Raw genomic sequence first — 10,414 nt, 5'->3', positions numbered from 1 at the left:
GGTTCATACTAGGCTATCTGCCCTGGGGCAATTATAAGCCTAGCCCAATTCTGTATGGCTTACGCCACCCCTTGATTTGAGTATACTGTGCCCTTTTTAAGGTTTAGTTTACTGTGCTTCTGTCTAATAGTGACACGGGAGTAATCCCTGGGACAAACCTACGATCCCTCATCCACCTATCGAGATTCTTCTTGAAGAGATTCAGTGAGGTGCTCTGCCTCACATGAACTGGAATTCTATTCCAGAGTGAATAGATCCTCTGGGTTATGAACCTGTCCCTCCAGCAAGTTCTATTTATTTCTGTGCTGAGGTTCAAGTCCCTCGAGCATGTGGCTCTAAGGAATTTAGATTTACTGAGGTGGAGCATGTCCATTAATTCTGGATTTGACATAGCTTTGTATGTCAGGCATAGATCGCCTCGAAGTAGGCGGTATGCAACTGAGTAGAGATGGAGTTTTTTTAACCTAGCAGCATATGGCATCTGTTTGAGACCCTTGATCCTCCTGGTGAGATACTTTTGGGGTCTTTCTAGTTGCTGCAGGTGTCGGGTAAGGTACATCCCAAAAGGGGCATTGTATTCTATGATGGGCCTGATGAGGGATGAAAAAGGGGCACGATTACCTCTCTTGATCTAGATGTGAAACCCTTCATGATGAGGTGGGCTATGTAGAAGGTCTTTCTAACCACTTTGGCAATGTGGTTTTCAAAAGAGAGATTGCTATCAACTTGGGTCCCCAGGTCCCTAATAATTTTCTCTGTACTTAATGGGTTTCTGCCTATGTGGTAATTTGTGGGCACATTGTTTTTGCCAAAGGGTATGACTATACATTTTTTGGCATTTAGCTTTAAACCATGGTGCTGGCACCAGTTATCTGTCTCTGTGAGACCTTTTTGAAGGATGTTTGTGTCAGCTGGAGAGTCGATTATGGCACCCAGTTTGCAGTCGTCTGCGAACTTGGTGAGCCATAGTCCTCCCATGTTTGCCTGTACCTCGGAAAAGTATATACCAAACAAGAGTGGTCCCAGGACAGAACCCTGTGGGATGCCACTTGTGACCGGTTTTGAGTCTGACATGACTCCAGCAACTCTCACTCTGTGGGTTCTGTCTTTGAGCCAGTTTGCGACCCATCTTGTGACATAGGGGTTTATATTTAAGCTGGATAGCTTATCTATGATGCCCGAGTGGGGTATTGTGTCAAATGCCTTTGCAAGGTCCAGATAGGCTGTGTGGACTACCTTCCCTTCATCTATGGCTTTGGTGACTGTTTCGAAGAAGTCAACCAGGTTGAAAAGGCAGGATCTGCCCTTGACAAAGCCGAACTGGGTAGGATCTAGTGTCTGTAGGTCCCCAATGTCTTTGTTTATGAGCTCCATAATGATCCTCTCCATAGCATTGCAGACTAAGCTAGTCAGGCTTATGGGGCGATAGTTTCCAAGGTCTGTAGAGGCTCCACCTTTGTGGAGTGGGACCACTGTTGCTGTACGCCATTCTGTGGGCACATATCCTGTAGTGAGGCTGAGATTGTATAGCTGTTTTATTTGAGGGATTAGTTCCTCTTGGAGTTCATGTAGGATGCAACCTGGGATGCCATCTGGTCCCATGGAAGCAGTGTTTTTTGCTTTGGAGTGGGCAGCCTTCACCTGAGCATCAGAGATGTTTGGGAGGTAGCCCTCTGCTGGGATAGATACTTGCTCTTTTGGGGATGAGGGGGTGGAGAAGTTTGCACTGAACCTGTCTGCCAGGATATTGGTGATGTCTGTGGGTTCAGTGTATTTTTTGTCATTTAGAATCAACTCAGAACAAGTCTGGGAGTTGCATCCCAGGTTCCTAACATAACTGAAAAAAGCCTTATGATTGTCTTTGGTGTCCTGTGCAATTTTTCTCTCAAAGCTGGCCTTGGAGGATTTTATGAGGGATCGTAACTTTTTGCTAGTACTGATCAGAGATGCCTTCCCAATTAGGGATTTTGCTCTATCATGTAGTAGCTTCCTCCTTCTGTTGTAGAGTTTATTTATGGCAGGGGTCCACCAGACTGGATGCCTGCCTTTGGATGATTGGGTCTTGGTTTTGTTTGGGATAGCATGATCCATGCATTCCTGGAGATGTCCGTAGAATGCGTTTATATAGAATTCTGCAGTTTGGGCCGTAGTTTCCACTGGCCATGGGGCCTTGAAGGATTCCACTTCGGTTTTGAGAAGTGAGAAGTTCGCTTTTGAGAAGTTTTTCACTGTGGTTTTCTGGGCTGGGGTGGGGTCGGGATGTGGACATCCAGTGAAATTAATTTATGGTCTGATCTTACCAATGAGGGATATACTTCTGGTGTGGAGCATAGAGTCCCCATGTTGGTAATGATCAGGTCTAATATGTTGTCCCCTCTTGTGGGAGTGGTGACTAGTTGTTCCATAGCATTTGAGTTTATAATTTCCAGGAACCTTTGGGTTAAGGTGCTGGGGCTTGAGTAGTGCTCCCAGTCAATGTTTGGGTAGTTGAAGTCACCCAATATAATGGTGTTCGGAGAGATCTTCATGTTCTCCAATGTTTTCAGGAAAGCCAAGTGGGATTCCTGACTTTGAGAGGGTGGTCTGTAGGATGCTATAAACTGAAAAGTAGTCTTGCCCACTGTTAGTTGCACATGGATGGTCTCCGATGCTTTGTGCAATGCCACTAACCTGGAGGTGTAGATATCCTTGATAAATATGGAAACTCACCCTCCTTTTGTGGTTCGGTCCGGGTTTTGGGGCCGAAAAGCATGATATGAGGTATAGCCTGGTAGTGCTGGGGTGCTCTCTGGAGCCTGGAACCAGGTTTCTGTCACTGCACATATATCGATGTTCTCCATACTGAGGAGAGCTTTGAGTGCATGCATCTTGAGGTTAAGACTTCTGGCGTTAAGCAGCATTACCCTTAGTTTCTTGTTCCTTGTGCTGTCTATGGCAGTGGGTTTGACTTTTGAGCCTTGCCTAAAAAAGGCACTATGGGGGTGGCAAGAGCCTTTGCCAATATCCAAAAGCCCAGTGGTGACAGGTGCAAGCCGTCCCTAGCGAAACAACATGGCTTGTCGAGCATGTCATCCCAGGCTGACAGACACTGGATCCCCTTTGAATGACACCAAAATTTTAGCCAATTGTTAAAATCGATCATTTTGTCTTTGTACTGTGGCATCATTCTAGGTGAGGGTAAGATTCTGCTCAAGGTCAGGGTCATACCAGCCTGGGCTACATGATCAGAGAGGTCCTCTATGTCTCTTTTCATGTAGTCCAGGGAGGTACGTCTCAGGTCATTCACACCAGCATGTACAATGACTGAGTCATATTTGTATTTGCTTTGGAGTGACCTGAGTGCTTGCGTTATGTGTCGGATCCTAGCACCAGACAGGCAGCTCACCGTGACCTTCTCTTTATTCAGCCTGGTGAGCGGGACATATTGCTATAATTTTTTTAACAAATATCCAAGGTAAATACTATATTATAATTAATTGTATTAATTCATCAAAACACACATTTTAAATATGAAGAAACTAGGAATAACCATGATGTGACCTGCATAGCTAAAGTCATAAGTACCTCTTATAATGTGCACCAAATGGGCAAAATGTGGAAAAGCTACTAACAGATTACTAACAATTTCCAACTTGGAAGGTCATATGATGATTAAAATGTGATACTTTCTACTTATAAAAAAGTTCTTTTGATGAATTCATATGATGTGGTACTATTTACCATGAATATTAGTTACAAAAAATCCTATCACTGAACACTTGACAGACCCTTTCAATGTGGAACTTTGAGAAATATGGACTTTTAAAACACAAAATGAGGAATGTTCCTTGTAATTAGGTATACTTGAGAGGCATGTTCACATCATAAAATGTAGTCTAAATTTGGAGGTAGAAGTTTGAAAGCTATGAGTCTGTCTGCAACATTAACACTCTTTCCACTGTGCCACCTTTCTTGTAAAACAAGTTTCACCTATGCTTAAAGTGATTAGATGTTTCAAAAGCATTCATGAGTTAAAGCTCTGTAGTTCAGCTATGAGCTGGCCTTACCCACAAGTCAACTAGTTAGCCTCCTACAGTACCATTCTTTCAAGGGCATTTTTTTCTTCATTTATTTATTATTTTTTAAAGCAATGAAAACACTAAAAAATGAATATATAAAAGTCCAGAGGTGCCCCTGTCTAATGAAAATGTCCCTATAGTGAGGTATGTGCCCTGCGGGGAAAGTGCCACAATTGACTGGACTATTCAAACCATATTACACTTGAACATTGCTCACTTTCTGCTCCATCATTGGTACAGAGCAGAAGCCAGCTAAATTCAAACTTCAAGTGAATGGTGCTTGGAATGAAGACAGAAGCTGAAATTTCTATTGAAGACAGTGTGAGTTAAGTATTTTTTAAGATGCTGACAGTGATCAATCAGATATTTTGGGCAGTATAGCATTTAACTTCTTTGCAGAAGGATTAGAACAAAGCCAAACATAGTGAGTTGCAGGATGGGGGGGGGGGACAAACGCCCCAAATCAGGGATAACTTTTAAGTATTTATATATTAAATAGTTCGTAGTATAACATGCATTTTAATTGTTTCCCTATCCACTCTGCTTCATTCTGAACAGGTGTACCAGTGCCCCAGTCTACCACTGGGTCTGCCTTCTCCTTCTTCTTCCCCTCAACTTTGGAGTGAGCTGGAAACAGTGTGGATCTTAAGGGCATCTTGAAGACTGATGCCAGCAGCTGCTTCTTCTTGATGAGGGGATTATTATGACCAGCCCTTATTTCACCACCCCCTTCACCCTTGTGTTTGTCAGCATGCCTGAAGGTTGCTCCCCTCTGTGAACTACATCTTTCCTCAGAGAGCATTTCTGATAAATGCCCTTCCCACTGGATAACTACATGGGCACACCCACCTCTCACTGTGCCTCAAAAGCCCAATCCTCTAAACAAACCAATGTCACATGGGCTGTAGTTAGGGTGTTATTCCTCTACATCAGGCACTAGTGGAAACATACATTTTCTGAACAATAAAAAGTATGAAACTCTAATATCTGGCATTATTGTCCGACTGTAATACTCAGAGATCAAAATCACAAATTTTACAATGGGCATGGTAAAATAATTAGGCAAAAAAGGGAAAATTTAGAGGTATGGTGGGCATTTTTTGCAGGACAGAAACCCCTGTCTCTCTTATATATATATATATATATATCTATATATATATATATATATATATATATATATATATATATATATATATATGTGTGTGTGTGTGTGTGTGTGTGTATACACACACACACACACACACACACACACACACACACACACACACACACACACACATACATGCACAGAGACAAACTAGCTAGAATTACTTGTCTGTCTGTGTATGAAAATGGTGGTTGTCTATTCATTATTCTGATTTTGTGATCTGTGTGAAGCAACTCAGAATACTTTAATATGTGGCAACTCTGTGTGTGGAGCAACGGAGGTGAAATTTACATTACATGGCCATCCACTTTTGTCACAGTCAGGTGTCTGAATTCTGCACATAAGTGGCTATAACTGCTGGGTGGGGGTTGTCTGGATAAAAGTAGCTGACCTATTATTTGCGCAGATTAAACAGTCATCTCTCAAAAAATAAGACCGAGCAAGCAAACAAAGCCAACCGTGGGTATATATATAGCATTACTTATACACAGCCATGGGTTATTGCTATTATACAATGACATTATTTAAGAAAAAAGTTACTTACTTTCATTTATTTTTTTAAGAGAAGAAAACTGTAATCTCTGTAGCATATATTAATAGAAGAAAATCCGGGTGACCAGAGCCTTTTCTATTGGTATATGTTGGATTTTACAATGGACATGCATGCTGGTTGGGCTGACCAATCAGCATGCATGCTTTTGAATGTTAATGGCCAGTCATTGTATAAATATAAATAAGGGTGGAACTAGACCCAGGTGCAAACAGTCATAAGGCAGAAACAGAAAGAAAAATACTAAAGAACATATACAATGCAGTAACTCACTAAGAAGCAGCATGCATAATAAGAAATGCACTCTTCTTGTGTTCAGACACTGGCACAAAATAAAGTATGAATTGAAAGATACACAGATGAGTATGTTTACTAATGTTTGAATTTCACAACACTTATGCTTCTACAGATGTGCAAGCAGTGAGGTCAAAAAATATGCACTTGGCTAGTGGGATTCAGAAATCAGTACATATTAAATTAGAAAATGAAAGGAATGGAAGACTGCATGTGTAACAGTGCTTTCTATAGAATTACTTGGCAGTTCAAAGTCTTTACACATGACTAGTATTCAGAAATCAGAACACAATAAAACATATTTCCTGCAGAATTAAATAGAGACCATTTCTATTGCTGTATGAAATTTGCCACACTCAGATACTTTCTGCAGAACTAGCAGCAGTCATGTCATTAAATCTTTGCAGTTTGCTGACATTCTGAATCAGCACAAAATAAAATATGTAATGCAAGGAACAAAAACCCTGTTTGCTAATGTTTTACTCATATGTTTTCGAGAGAGAAAGAGTAGCAGTCAGGTCATAAATGCCTGAAAGGCTACTTTTGTCTGAGGATAAAATGCACAGACTAAGCTAATGAATGGCTTATGTGAGCATTGTTGCGAGTACAACTCCAATTTTAGATGGAATCTGATTAACACCTCTAAAACTTCCTTGAAGTACTCTCCCCTGACCAACACAAATAAAGCTGAACATGCTCAGAAACACACACTAAAAATGTAAACAGAGACCAGAATCAAGCAAAAAATCCCAGGGATTGTCCCTTTGACTTTGCATTCATCCAACAATCACTACTTAATCACCATAAGATGATTTCCAATGCAAGACATTTTCAGATTTTGGTTATCGGTATTGACCGATTTTCTTGTCTTTAAAATGCTTGCATGATATTCCAGACTCACCACAATGCTATTAAAGTTTTACAGAATCTCTTTAGATAATTATTGTGTAAATATCTGACTCTTTACCTTTATAAAGCATATTAAAAGACAATGTGGCATTATAATTTTCTGAATGTAAGCGCTACCATTTATTTGCCAATAGTATATTTTCCTCTAAATGTAATAACTGTCTGTTGATTTCAGTACTGTATGCTAAGATTTCTGTGTTGCCTTTAGCAACTGGTTGGGGTGGAAAATGGTCTTTGGACCAACCCACTTTCTTAAAAAGAAATGTAAAATAAAATGAAAATTAAATTCAAAATGAATACATTGTCTCTATAGCTATTACAGGTGATCTGCAGAAATAGTTCTGTCTTTAGGCATGTATACAAAGAACACATACACATTTACACATAATATACATATCTACATATATATGTGTATGTATATGTATATGCAGAGACAGAGAGAAAGTGTATGTTATTTCATTGATAAGTCATTGAACCTCCTGGTTGCACAGCTAGAAAGTAAACACTAACATAGGTCCTGCAGGGGAGGGAGCAGGTTTATTTAGTGTTCTCTTTTCAGGGTTGGTGGATTTCGCTTAATAATATGTGTTGATGAGTCACATTTTCAATGAACCATGACTTGATGAACTCTATACCTCCCTATATATATATATATATATATATATATATATATATATATATATATATATATATATGTGTTTATGTACACACACACACACACACACACACACACACACACACACACACACACACAGTCAGACGTACATTTAAACACAGTACTGCATCCCACATATAGTATTCTACATGCTACATACATTTTTACACACACACACACACACACACACACACACACACACACACACATATATATATATATATATATATATATATCTTTTGATTTGTTTTTATTTAAAGGACATGAAGTACACACACAGGCATATAATCTAATTTGTCATTTTATATACATGCACTCATATGTTTTTGTACACGTTCTTTGTGTGTATGTGTGTGTGTGTGTGTGTGTATATATATATATATATATATATATATATATATATATATATATATATATATATAAATATATGTGTGTGTGTATATGTATACACACACACCCACAAGCATGCAAACATACTATATATATATATATATATATATATATATATATATATATATATATATGTGTGTGTGTGTGTGTGTGTGTGTGTGTGTGTGTGTGTGTGTGTGTGTGTGTGCGCATACAATAAAAAGTTAATATACTAGAGTTAAGCATTATTAATGTATGCATTCTAGTAAATGTTGCTTAATGTTTTACTTATTCACTGTCACACATTGGCTATGTGTTGAACATGCAATCTTTGTCAATTTCTTTATCTCAGTACTTTTTTTCTTTATGCTAAGTGCATTTATTACTTGTTATTAACTTTGACAGTGTAGCCCGAGTTGTGGCTGAAAAGGGTCCTGGAACCAGTGCACGTTCCTGGTTACCAAAGTATAAATAAATATGAATGAGAAAAAAGGGGGTGAACATGACAGAAATAATTAAGGAACTAGTAAAGCACATTTTAATTCTGCATCATTTGTGAGAGACAAAAAACTTCCCACTAAAGGCATTGGGATATAGCAGGCAGACTTACTTTACACTACTGTTTATCACCTGTACATGATACATCAAGGATCATTTACTGCAGTGACAGTTTTCACAACTCAGCATGAGTGTGGGGAAGGCCTGTCAGTTATTTTAGAACTACAAAATAATCCCTTTACAAAAGCCTGTTATTTACTACTTTCTTTTCCTGGAAGTAGCTAACAGATATTTATAGCATAGAACAAGCACTGACAGGCACATACATGAGGCTCAGTCGGGGAAACATAGAAGTAGCTGTGATAAAGAAGGTGAGTTAGATGACAGTGCTTCACAGGACTGCCATTCTATTGTAATGGCATGAGAAAACACCACCACTTCCTTATGTCTAGCATGATTCGTATAAAGAGGACTTGAAATGTATTATGGGGAAAAAGGAATGAAAGCAAAGAAAACAAGTTCACGTTACAAAGGCAGGCCCCATCATCCGCCATTTTGTGGGAAACACATTAAATTGTAAAAGAAGTACTTGGAGTGATTTTGAGACACTAAAAATAGCTCAGAAAACAAAGATAAAATGAGAAAACATGTTTTTTTTTTAAGTTCTAAGGGGAGTTTTCCTTTAACAATGACCTCCCAAGCCTCTGATATGACCCATTACTTTCTGTTACTATTGCTTTATGTAATTTGTCTTAGTTGTATACTTGTAGCATATCACTAATCATTTCAGCAGCAGACTCATGAAGAATGCTTCCAAATCAGATACTTTTGAAATCAGCAATGCTACTGATTTAGTAAGCTTACAAAATAAGATACATGAATTGGCATTCGTTTTCTGAAGAAAAAAAGGAAGTCTTTAATTGCATTGAATGTGATTATTTGCTCATGAGAATCCAACAACTTTTTCAAAAAGCATTATGGATTGTAGTATGTCAGAGCAAAAGTATAAGCCAAAATTAGGGTCACTTGTGTGGTACACTAATAAGTGATCCGGTATTCCTCATCTCTTCTCCATTGGAACTACCCCAAATCATTCAAGCATGTACATACTTCATGACATACATGTATTGACACAGTACCAACAGCTGTTGTAGTGACACCATACATAAACAGGGCACTCAAACAATTTTACTCATGTCTCCATTTGACAATATATAACATTCACACCACACTTACAAAGCCACCCACACCCACACAACTTACCAGTCAACTTTGAGGCTTTTCCTACCTCTCTGCAAAACACTGCTGTAATGGCTTTGGCAAATGAAAATGATTGATGGATTTTAGCTCAGGAATGCCATCCCTATCTATTAGAAAACACATCCCCCTGAGATTTCATCATAATGTTACTGGGCATGCTGATGTCTGTGCCAGATGGAGTGTAGGTTGCTTTGGGAATGCATCTCCTACCATATATCAAAATTTAAAAAGATGACTTTCACAGTTGTAAATAATGCACAGTTTTATTTTTGGGAAGCTGATATGAATATTCAGAAATGCACAATACATATATATATATATATATATATATATATATATATATATATATATATATATATATATATCTGTATAGCTACCAGATTTGCCATATGCACCTAAGCAACAAATGTGTGTGTATGTGTCTCTATGTGTTTGTGTGTGTGTGTGTGTGTGTGTGTGTGTGTGTGTGTGTGTGTGTGTGTGTGTGTGTGCATATATATATATATATATATATATATATATATACATACATGAGTCTACTTCGTAAGAACGAAAGACCACAACACCGAGACCAGAATCACGAAACCCCAGAAACTGCGTAACTGTAAAACACACACAAACACACAAACAACTGCCCCAAACTACCAAGCACACAACCCTACACTAGAGATAGG

Source organism: Protopterus annectens, chromosome 3.part0, assembly GCF_019279795.1.
Source record: "Protopterus annectens isolate FY-2018-M chromosome 3.part0, PAN1.0, whole genome shotgun sequence".
In the NCBI taxonomy this organism is placed as follows: Eukaryota; Metazoa; Chordata; order Ceratodontiformes; family Protopteridae; genus Protopterus; species Protopterus annectens.
This window is presented reverse-complemented; position numbering follows the sequence as displayed.